Genomic DNA, 11,669 nt, shown 5'->3' on the forward strand with positions numbered 1-11,669 from the left:
ACCTGCTCTACACCTGTTAAAAAAAAAAAAACTAAAAGCACCATTTTTCCATCCATCCACCCCAAATTTGAGCTTTCATTGCCCCAAAACACCGAATTCCGCCATCAAGAGCCCACCCGCCCCTCCAAAGCAAAAGTGAGTGCACCCTCGCCCAAGTGCCCGAACTTCGAATTCACCGAGCGCACCTTGCGCCATCCTGCATAGCTTGAGCGACTCGCATACTGACACCCGTGGGCACCTAAAAATCCCAAATTTTTGTGGGTTGTTCCGTGATCGCATCGCCGTTCTAGAGAGTAGTTTTGGATGACATCTCCTACCATAATCAAACAGTCTTTCAAAGATTTGTTTTCGAAATGGACACCTATGGTGCTTGGTTTCGCGAGGTGATCATACAAGCAGGCTGGGAACCACTAATGCTAGGTCCTGATGAACTTTATTCTCCTACACTTACATCTTATTTTTATGATAATTGTCAGTTCTTTGATAGACCGGATGTGTTCTCCATCACCATTGAGGATGAAATGATGGACATTACCAGGTTCTTGTTAACCTTCGCTCTCGGACTTGCTATGCTCGCAGAAACACAAGACTCATGGGCATATTTGGTAGATAATGTGTACCTCTATAACTATGAGGATTTGCATGAGCATTATGGGGCAGGAATCTTTAGGATAGAAGACCAAGGGAAATATAACGTCTCCCTTGGTAGCCTGTCCATGAACGTGGGGACTGTTATGTTTTGGATCATGCTAAACATTAGAGGGGAATGGCGTTATTCTTCTGTGAATGATGAAACTTGTGATATTTTCCTTGCTTTAGCTGGGGGACGTATTCTCTATGATATTCCCCAGACCCCTAATGTCTAGTTTAGCACGAGCTCATAGCATGAGGCATAAGTACCTTCTTATGCCTGTTTTAGTTTGCCGTATTATGCTATGTTTCTTCCCTGTTTTTTGTGCCCGTTTCACGGATTGGGTTGGGGTCGGCATTGTGAGACCCACCAATTCTATTATTCAATCTTTCCATGCAATAACTTGGCTGGGATGGCAGGTGCAACCTCATTTGGTTGCCCCCTACACTCCATCCGACCAAGTGGTGCTAAACAGGTTAGCGATTGTAGATGATACATGGCGTGAAGCCTGACAAATTATCATGGGATGGCAGGACGCGAAGGAACCTCATTTCTTTCTAGATAATGAGGATGAAGTGTAAGCGGGAGATAAGGTAAGTTTTTAGTTTCAGTTAGTGTCTGCTTATGTCCCAAGCAAGGAATTTCTTACTACCCCATAGCGAGTGGAACTCCTATATATAGAGTTGCGTCAGTTTTTATTTCCTATATTAGTATGTTTTAACTTTGTTTTGCAGATGTTCCAAAATTTCACGCGTTTCAATGGTATTTTCCTATCCTCTTTATTTAAAATACTTTGAGGACAAAGCATGCTTCTTGTTTGGGGGGGGGGGGGGGGGATAGAAACACGTGTAATTAAGGCATCTGTTAGGATATATATATGTATAATATGCACTTATTTTCTAGTTAAAATATAAAAAATTTGAAAAATTCAAAAAAATAAATAAAAAGTTTATGCTATACACTTAGGAATATTGGTATTGTTTTCCTTCTCTATGCTCTTAATATAATCTAGAAGTCTCACGTAACTTAAAACAGAGCAATTTAGAGAAATGGGTATTGAAAAGGGAAACTATGACACAAAATGATATACTGGGAAATGCTAAGAGTTACAAAAGAGAAACTACCTGAAATGCGCAGTTTCAAGCTTTTAGGGGAGAGAATGTACAGACATTTTCTTTCCAACCGAAATGTTTCGCCATGAAAGTATTGCGAAAACAGAATGCTGGAGATGGAGAGATTTAGGACTTTTTTAAAGGGAAAAAAAGAAAAAAAGAATCTCCCCCATAAAACCCTCGCTTCCTACAACTCGAAAACACGTCAACTTAATTCAATACTATTTCAAAATCAAACAACAATCGCATTAGGATTATCTAACTCAAATATATCATGAAGCCCCAATTAAAGAAAGAGCTCAATAGGTAAAGACATTATCTCCGATTGGAACCTATATAATTGACATTCAAACTTGTTCCTTAAAGTTAGCAAGCCCAAGCTTTGGAAAGCATTGAACTGATTAAACAACATAATATCCAAAAGAATGTGATGCATGTGCTATCAATAACTTCTTGAATGCCGGAGTTTTTGGAAGTTTTGGTCGCTTTTAAATGAATTGGAAATGAAGGTAATCCTCATCGTAAAGTTAACTTCTTAGTATACTGGATCTTAAGTAGTACGTCATGAAGATATTTGAAATGAAAACATGACATGGCTAAATCTATCAGAACATTTAGCTGGAAATGAATACCAGCTCCTACAGTCGGCATTTAAGTATTCAAACAGGGTATTCATCTTGCTGGTGACCTTAGACATCCAAACATCTTTAAAAAATCTGAATTTAGCTGGAAATGAATACTAGTTCCTACACTCAGCATTTAAGTATTCAAACAGGGTATTCAACTTGCTGGTGACCCTAGACATCATATGGGAGGACAATCGTCATTACCTGTGGAATGATGAACTTCCCAGGGAGCAGACACACAGCTGGCAAAGTACAATAAGCAAGTAGAGGAATGGCTGTGATAGGGTAAATAGTGGTGTTGATATATGCAAATCTCTCAAGCCATTTCAACCTTCCACCATAACCATACCATATGGGGCAATGTCGACTGAGGAGAATTTCAACAGAACCCAGAGCCCACTGAAGCACTTGATTTAGACGATCTGAAAGATTAATAGGAGCGCACCCCTTTAAAGGCTGGGGGATGAGGCATGTAGTATATTGATCACCAACCACGGGCATGCATTTTGAATCATGTTAGAATATCTTCTGTAACAGAACCATAGATCCATCCAATCTGCAGAGTCCAGAAGTTATCAGAAACTTTAAAAGTAGAACTATTTAAGTGAACATAGAGAACCAAAATATTTTTAGCATGGATAAATTTATATTCCATATGAAGAAAGAACTGAGCAAGATCAACTACAAACATGAAGCCATTGAAGCCAGCATACCTCCCTTCCCCAGTCCGACTTGTCCTCATAACCACAGCTAATAACATGGATAGCTTCTTTAAAGAGAGTCTCAGGAGATGCTGACTGAGGGACACCACCATGTTCCATAAGTGTCGATGAACAAAAAGAGGATCGGCCAAATCTTTTCTCCATCATCTCAGGACATGAACCTGACTTCTCATCATCAAATCCAGCCTTATTATGATAGCGAGAAGACTATCCATTCAACATCTCAGATGAAAGTGTTTATGGCGATAGAAGAAACTTCAATCTAACAAACTTAGAAGACTTCGAGGGATGATGCTTATAATCCAATATGAGACCTTTATCTATAACAGGATGTAGAACATGATAGATATATAAAAGCAACGATGTGACCACCTTTTAAGTGCATGACATAAAGACTATATCAGTCCTCTATTAGCTACTTATGTATAATAGATGTTGTCATTGGAAATAGAAAGCCTTCCGACTCCGTTTACTGATTCCCTTGAACTTATTGCGAAACCTTTATGTTGAAATGGATGTAGAACTTGATAAATATTTAAGTAAATGAAGGTAATAGATGTAATAGAACTTTATGTAGAACTTGCTGTTCGATGTAATAGATGGTGTCACTGTTGGAGATAGAAAACCTTCCTACTCCATCTACTGATTGCACTTACCTTGAACTAAATGCCAATCTCATCAAATGGGACCTCCCAGGATTACTATCACTGCTGAGAAGTTCTTCTAATCTTAATACACTAACCATAAAGAAGGCCGATAGAGATGGAAGCATTGAAGTGCGTTCATCAAATCCTTGATGGTCTTTTATAAGCAACTTATTTTCGATTAAGTTGTGTAGTTCATGATATATTGAACTACTAGCTGTGTTTCTTTTGGATTTGCAGTTTAAGGATGAATTCAGGAGTCAAATCAACAGGTTTCCCATTGTAAATCATCTTCACTCCATGACCTTTTTTCTGTGTGAGAGAGACTTGAAACTTCAATAATGTTGGTAAGGTTATGGTAATAGTTTGATTTAATTTTGGAAGAAGAATAAGAGAGAGTTTGGAGAGATGATTTTTTTTTTCCAGAGTTGCAATTGAAAAGAGATTATGAAAAGGGGTTTTGTTTGTTTTTTTTTATCTATTTTGGGTCACGAACAATTGAAATAGGCAAAAAAGGGCATAGAATTCCTTATTTTATGCCGAATTATTGTAAAATCTGATGTGTCAGTCTCAGAGAAAAAAGGGGGGGCTGACGTGGGTCACTGGGAGCATTCTCAACTACTCAGTATTAATGGTTTTTGAAATCTAAGATATATAATACGTAGACTAAACTGCCTAAACTAGGTTTACAACTATTATTCAAAACAAAATTGGTTTTGTTTAAACTTTACTTCCAAAATGTTTATGGTTGTCTTCACTTAGATTTTATTTGAAAAGTCAATTTTACCCAATACTAATCCGGTGCAAGGAGAAACATAAAATAGAGAAGATAAACCCACTTAAGAAATAAATACTCAAGAAATAAATACTCAAGAAATCAATAAACCTAGCAATATCTTTTGAACTAAATACTATATAACCATCTGAAATAACCTAGCAATAAAGCATCATTTTTATGTTCAAGCTACTAATCATAAATAATATTGAATTTTCATAATGTTTGATTCGAGCTAACCATTTCTGCCTCTCCCATGGGTACTGGGTAGGATCTTTTTGTGCAAATGTATTGAAACCATGTAGTTCTCATTTAGGCTTCTCATCAAACAGTTATAGATAAATGTGTGACAGTTATAGATAAATGTGTGATTTTTTTTTTTAGACGTTCAATGTCGAAGGGAGTGCGAAAGATAGATTCTTTTTTAAAACCAAAAGAAACGCCTGACACATCCAATGTTGCTAGTACTATTGAAAAGGATGATCAAGGCCGTTCAAAGTTCCAAAAAGTTGAACCCATTCAACAAGTTCGTCCCAACTCTCAAGGGATTGAACCTATTGAACAAGTTTGTCCCAACTCTCAAGGGATTGAATCTAGTCAAACCGGTGTTACTAGTTCTTTTTTACATGACCCGTGGTTACGCCATCAAATAAGTGAATATCCTATTAATCAGGCCGCGGACGAGATCCGACGAGCTTATGTCACATTGGGGCCACTTCATTCTAGACTCGAATTTAATATCCGCCACCATTGATGGAAAACAAAACCGGTATTTTAATAGTCATTGGTTTGATGATTTTCCTTGGCTAGAATATTCTCAAGAAAAAGATAGTGTTTTCTCGCTTTTCCTTTTTGTCTTTAGTTCTAGACGTTCTAATTTTGTTGTTAATGGATTTCGAAGTTGGAAGAGAGTTCATTGTGGAGTTAAATGTGCATTTTTGCAACATGTTGGAGGCCCTTGTTTTGCTCATAAGTCTGCTGTAGCTGCTTGTGAGGATCTAGTGAATTCATCTCGGCACATTGGTAATATTTTAAATGCCCAATACAAACAAGAGGTAGTGAAGAATAGGTTTATGTTGAAAACTATTTTACGGACTCTCCGATGGCTTGTATTACAAGGTTGTGCACTTAGAGGATATGATAAATCAATCAAGTCAAGTAATCGTAGAAACTTTCTTGAATTTATTGAGTTCTTAACTGAATTGGATCCTAATATTGATCGTGTTTTAGATAATGCTTTCGAAAAAGCCACATATACTTCTCCAAATATTCAAAAAGAGCTTTTGAATATTATTAGTGATCATATGAGGGGTAAGATTCGCGAGGAAGTTGGAGATGCTAAGTTTTGTATTCTTGTTGATGAATCACAAGATGTTTCAAATAAAGAACAAATGGCTCTTGTACGTATTAAGATTTGTCGACTATGATGGTTTTGTACGTGAACGATTTTTAGACGTTGTCTGCATTGATGACACTTGTTCACAAACCCTCAAGAATGAAATATGTGATATTCTTGTTCGGAACAATCTCTTTGTTGATGATATGAGGGGTCAAGGGTATGATGGTGCTAGTAACACGCGGGTGCTTGGAATAGATTGCAAGCTTTATTTCTTAGGAGTGCTCTAGTGCATATTATGTGTATTGTTTAAGCTCATCGCTTACATTTAGCATTGGTTGCAGCCGCTAAAGATGTATCGATATTTGGTTGTTTTTTTTCAAAGTTGGGCACAATTGTCAATTATTTTAAGGCTTCTCCTAAGTGCCCAGCTGAGTTACTAGTTGTTCAAGTCGAAAAAATTCAAAAATTGATTGATTATGGTGAATTGGAGACAAAGGAGGGGGGGGAATCAGATTACATTGTGACATTGGTCTACTCGTTGGAGCTCCCATTTTCGATCTGTAAAGAGTTTGATAGTTTCATTTAGTGCACTTTCTTGTGTTCTTGAGAACAACACAAAAAACGGATTAACTAATTCTAACCGGGGGGAAGCTAAGGGTGCTCTTATTGCATTTAGATCGTTTGAGTTTGTTTTCATGTTACATTTGCTACATAAGACTATGGGAATCACTGACATACTTTGCAAAGCTCTACAATATCAATCTCAAGACATTATTAACGCTATACATCTAGTCTCTACCACAAAAGTACTCCTTCAAAACCTGAGAGACGATGGTTGGAGCATTTTTTTTTGTGAAGTTGACTTGTTTTGCAAGAAGAATAATATTGATATGCCTTATATGGATGCACGTTATACGATGGGCACAGGTCGTTCTTGTCGAAACCGATTGCATAACGTTTAAGCATCGGTATCGCGTTGATATATATAATGCTGTCATAGATTTTCGTTAATGGAGTTGAAAAGTAGATTCACCAAGGAAACAATAGAGCTTTTTACTCTTAACTTTGCTTTGACTCCCAAAGATGCTTTCAGATCATTTAGGATTGATGATATTTGTAATCTTGCTAAGAGATTTTACTTTCGAGATTTCGTTGATCAAGAGTTACTTATATTGAGAACTTCACCAATTTACACTATGAGATTGATGTTTGTCGTAATTTGGTTTTCCATAATATGTCCACGATGTCCGAAATGTGGTAGAAGATTAGTTGAAACCGGAAAGTCGAGTCCTACCACTTGATTGATAGATTGGTTCAGATTGTACTTAGTCTTTCCATATCTACATCAACTATAGAAAGGGCATTCTCACCATGAAACTTATCAAAACACAGCTTCGAAACAAGATAGAGGGTGAGTTTCTTGCAGATTCAATGGTCATCTACATTGAAAGAGATTTTGCTAATGGTATTGATATAGATTTGGTAATAGATGATTTTGACGCCTACAAGACACGCAAAATACCGTTTAAGTAGTTTTGCTTTTTAAATAGATTTGTAGTCGAACTTGATTAGATATTTTGATGAATTAGTATATATATTTGGCTACTTGTGAATTCTAGTGTTTCATTTGTTTCTTTGGAATGTATCTATTATTTTTATTTTTTGAGACTCTGGTTATCGTTGTTTAGTCCGGAGAGAGTTGAAATGTTGGGTCCGCCCCTGCTTTCAGTTCACTTAAGGCGTGCCCCATCCAGTGGTTTTTGTTATATGTTATTTCCTTCAGTAGTTTTGACCGGCCCCCCAAATTATGTGTACTCACTCAATACTCAAGGCGTGCCCCATCTAGTGGTTTTTGTTATGTGTTATTTCCTTCCGTAGTTTTGACCGGCCCCCCAAATTATGTGTACTCACTACTCACTACTCACTACTCACTAATCAGTAAGGCCCAATATTTCCAAAAAAAAAAAAAAAAAAAATGATACGATATATATCCAGCCCAAGTATGAAAAAGGTCCCTGGACCATTATTTATGTAGCACAATACGTGTTTGCTCAAATGAGAATTTGCCACGATGCACACCTACGTGGAATAAAAACACAGAATCTAATCCACAAATAAAACTAATAAAACGACCAAGGGCAAATATGTAAATTAATCTTAAATTTTCTTCTTCTCTTTCCCAATTTATTTTGTGCCCTAAATAATTGTCTTTAAATTCTACAAAATCCCGTGATCGATCGGGTAAGGTTATAAACTTATAATAAGTTAAATATAGAAATGGTCTTATTGAGCCATAGAAAAGACAATGTGTGGGAAGGCTACTTATTAGATTATATACATAGAGCAGACCACCATTGGATTGGATGTGAAACATTGATGAGTAGTTATAGATAGCTAATTTGTAATATATTTTGTTCATGGTTTTAGATATCTTATTAAAGGTGAGAAATTAGAATTGAACCCATAAGGGCATCACCAATGGGACCTTGATATGGCCCTGTATCTTCAAATTTAAGAGAACAATACATAAATGGGCTTCCAATGCAGCCTCTATATTGGCCCCTATAGTTACCATCCTTTAAAACTATCTCTATTTCTATCACATTTATAGAGGTCCCGGTCCGTTTCGCGAGATAACACCAAAATGGGTCATAATAATTTCAGTTGAGTGGTACCAGCAAAGTTGGTCAAAATTGTTCATATATTGGGAAATATCCCGGGTTCGAAACCCCACCCGAACAAGTTGTCTGTTTTTTAAACTTTTTGTACCAAATTTAAAAAGAAAAATAAATCACAATGAAATGTTACAAATGGGACTCGAACCCAGAACCTACCGGTCTTGGGCTATCTACACTTCCACCATGCCAATTTCACAAGAACTGAAAGTTAATACAAGATTTCAAATTAATTTTAAAGGTTAGCATTGTAGGACACAAAATATAAGGGTCCTCTATGTCCCTTCTCTCCTCTATACATATCTTCAAAATTTTTTCAAGTATTTGCATTTTGCTGATGTGGCCCTCTATTATGAGGGGCCTGCATTGGATGCCCTAATGATATGGTTTTATGACATTAATAGTTTGATAACCGAAAAATTGGGGGAACCAAATCAAATCCGGAAAAAAGTGCTACCTTTGTCCCCTTTTTAATGAAAATTTTGATTATAAGTAGATTTGGTTAAAATTTATATACAAAATGAGGATAAAGTCTGAGCATTTGAAATATATATGGAATTATGAATATAAATTTTAATGTAGTCTTTGTTGGGGTGAGAGAGAGACTAACTCTTTTGCAATTTTTCGCCTCATGACTTTTGTCCCCCTTTTTATTTATTTTTAAGATGTTGCTTCTTTATGTGTTCCCCTTCCAAGTTGAGATATAGCCGTACCGAGATATATGTATGTTGTGAATAGTACAATGCAGAAACAACGTTACCCACAACAAATAAATCAGTTCTACACAAGGATCAATCTTTCTCACTAGACAAGACTTCAACACTCTCCAAGCAATATCCCAACACTTCTCAATATCAAATAAACAAGCATATAAAGTAAAACAATTAATGTAAAAGAAGAACAAACCACAAGACGAGATATATCGTGGTTTGGCAATTTGCCTACTTCCACACTGCGAGTTCTAAGCTTTACTAGATGTCCGGAGTAACAGATTACAAGTCTCTCAATTCACTTACAAAGAATGAACACTCAACTCACAATGAATTGCTCACTTATAATCTCTCTCTTTCTTGGTTTTGGAAAAGTTAGGTTTCTATAGAAAAAACCTATATTTATACTATTTCAGAAAACTTCCAAAAAAGGGCAAATTCGTTTGAAATACAAATGGAGCGAATTCGCTCGACCAAAGCAAAGTTGAGCGCGGGTCATGCTAAAGAGCATATAAGTCACCAAAGGCATGAGCGCGGGTCGCACCTTGCCCAGGTGTAAATGGAGCGCGGGTCGCTCCCTTCACACCAGAATGAGAAAACCTCATTTTTCTCTACAATTCTCTACCTCGGTGAGGTTTTAACACATAAAACCGAGCCGAATACATCCAGCAAGAACACATCCATCCAGAAACTCGTAGTCCATCCGCCCCTAAGGGCCATGTCCACAAAGGGCTCTATCAAGCATGTAGGATTTGGAGCAAGTCCAAACAGTGTTGGAACTTAACTCCGGTGACAACCTTAGTCAGCATATCAGCAGGATTGTCATGGGTGTCCACTTTCTCAAGTGCTACATCACCATCCTCAACGACATCCCGTATAAAGTGATAACGGACATCAATATGCTTGGTCCGAGCATGATGAACCTGGTTTTTCGCCAAAATGAATAGCACCCCGACTATCACAATGCAAAGCAACACCGCTCGCTTCAATACCCATATCATCCGTAAGACCTCGGCCATAATGCCTCTTTCATCGCCTCGCGCCCGCCATATACTCTGCCTCAATAGTAGATAGAGCAACTATAGCCTGTAGCATAGACCTCCAACTAACCGGTGCACCATGCATCATAAACACATAACTAGTAGTCGATTGTCGTCTATCTAGATCACCTGTATAATCTGAATCCACATATCCACTGACATAACAAGTGCCTCCATCATAAACTAATCCCACATCCAAGGTACCCTTCAAGTACCTTAATACCCATTTCACTACCTCCCAATGTTGCTTCCCAGGATTAACCATATACCTGCTTACAACACTAACTGCCTATGAAAATATCCGGGTAAGTGCACATAATAGCATACATCAAACGCCCAATCGCATTAGCATAAGGAACATGTGCCATATGCTTTTGTTCCTCCAATCAACTAGGAGAACTTAGCTGAAAGCCTAAAATGCCCAAACAAAGGCGTAGAAACCGAAGTTTGCATTCTCCATACCAAAACGTGAAAAGTACTTTCTCAGGTATTTCTTCTGAGATACAACTATCCGTCGATTCTGCCTATCTTTGTCAATCTCCATGCCCAGTATCTTCTTGGCTCCACCTAAGTCTTTCATCTCAAACTTAGAGCTAAGTTGAGATTTCAACTTGTCTATATCCACCATGCTTTTGGAAGCAATAAGCATGTCATCCACATAAAGCAGGAAATAGATAAAGTCATTACCACGAAGCCTACGAAAGTAAACACAATAATCATACTTACTTCGGGTGTACTCATGTTGCATCATGAATGTGTCAAAACTCAAAACGTTTGTACCATTGCCTGGGTGATTGCTTTAACCCATACAGTGACCAATTCAATTTGCATACATGATCTTCTTTTCTCAAAGAATAACAAACCCTTCCCGGGTTGTCTCATATAGATCTCTTCCTCCAAGTCCCCATGCAAGAAAGCAGTTTTCACATCAAGTTGCTCTAACTCCAAGTCGAAGTGAGCAACTAAACTCAATAACACACGAATGGAAGTATGTTTGACCATCGGGGAAAATACCTCATTGTAGTCGACTCCTTCCTTCTGTGAGAAACCCTTTGCTACTACTCTTGCCTTGTATCCAGTACTGTCGGACTCAGGAAGGACCTCTTTCTTTCTGAACACCCATTTACTGCCGATTGTCCTTTTGCCCTTTGGCAATAAAACTAGGTCCCATGTGTGATTTTTATCAAGAGACTCCATCTCTTCTTGCATAACAACCAACTAATCTCTGTAATGAGCATCTCTAACAGCTTCCTTGAAACTATCTGGCTCATCATCTTCGATATTCAGTGCATATGCCACTAAATCCACCTGACTATGTGTTTCACCGACTTCTCGTGCCCATACTTGTGCACTTCTTTAACTTGTCTCTTTGGCCTATTGTCAGCCAATACAAGT

The 11,669-nt window shown here is 37.6% G+C and overlaps 1 long non-coding RNA gene across 1 annotated transcript; it reads right to left on the reverse strand.

Annotated features, from left to right (window-relative positions):
- Positions 1–1,687: 1,687 nt before the first annotated feature.
- On the reverse strand, positions 1,688–3,209 carry LOC147479158 (uncharacterized). Its single transcript, XR_015205606.1, has 3 exons — positions 3,083–3,209; positions 2,574–2,925; positions 1,688–1,930 (listed from the first exon to the last, which is right to left on the reverse strand). It is a non-coding gene; the product is annotated as an uncharacterized LOC147479158 (long non-coding RNA).
- Positions 3,210–11,669: the final 8,460 nt, after the last annotated feature.

This window comes from Coptis chinensis, chromosome 8, assembly GCF_015680905.1.
Source record: "Coptis chinensis isolate HL-2020 chromosome 8, ASM1568090v1, whole genome shotgun sequence".
NCBI classification, from domain to species: Eukaryota; Viridiplantae; Streptophyta; class Magnoliopsida; order Ranunculales; family Ranunculaceae; genus Coptis; species Coptis chinensis.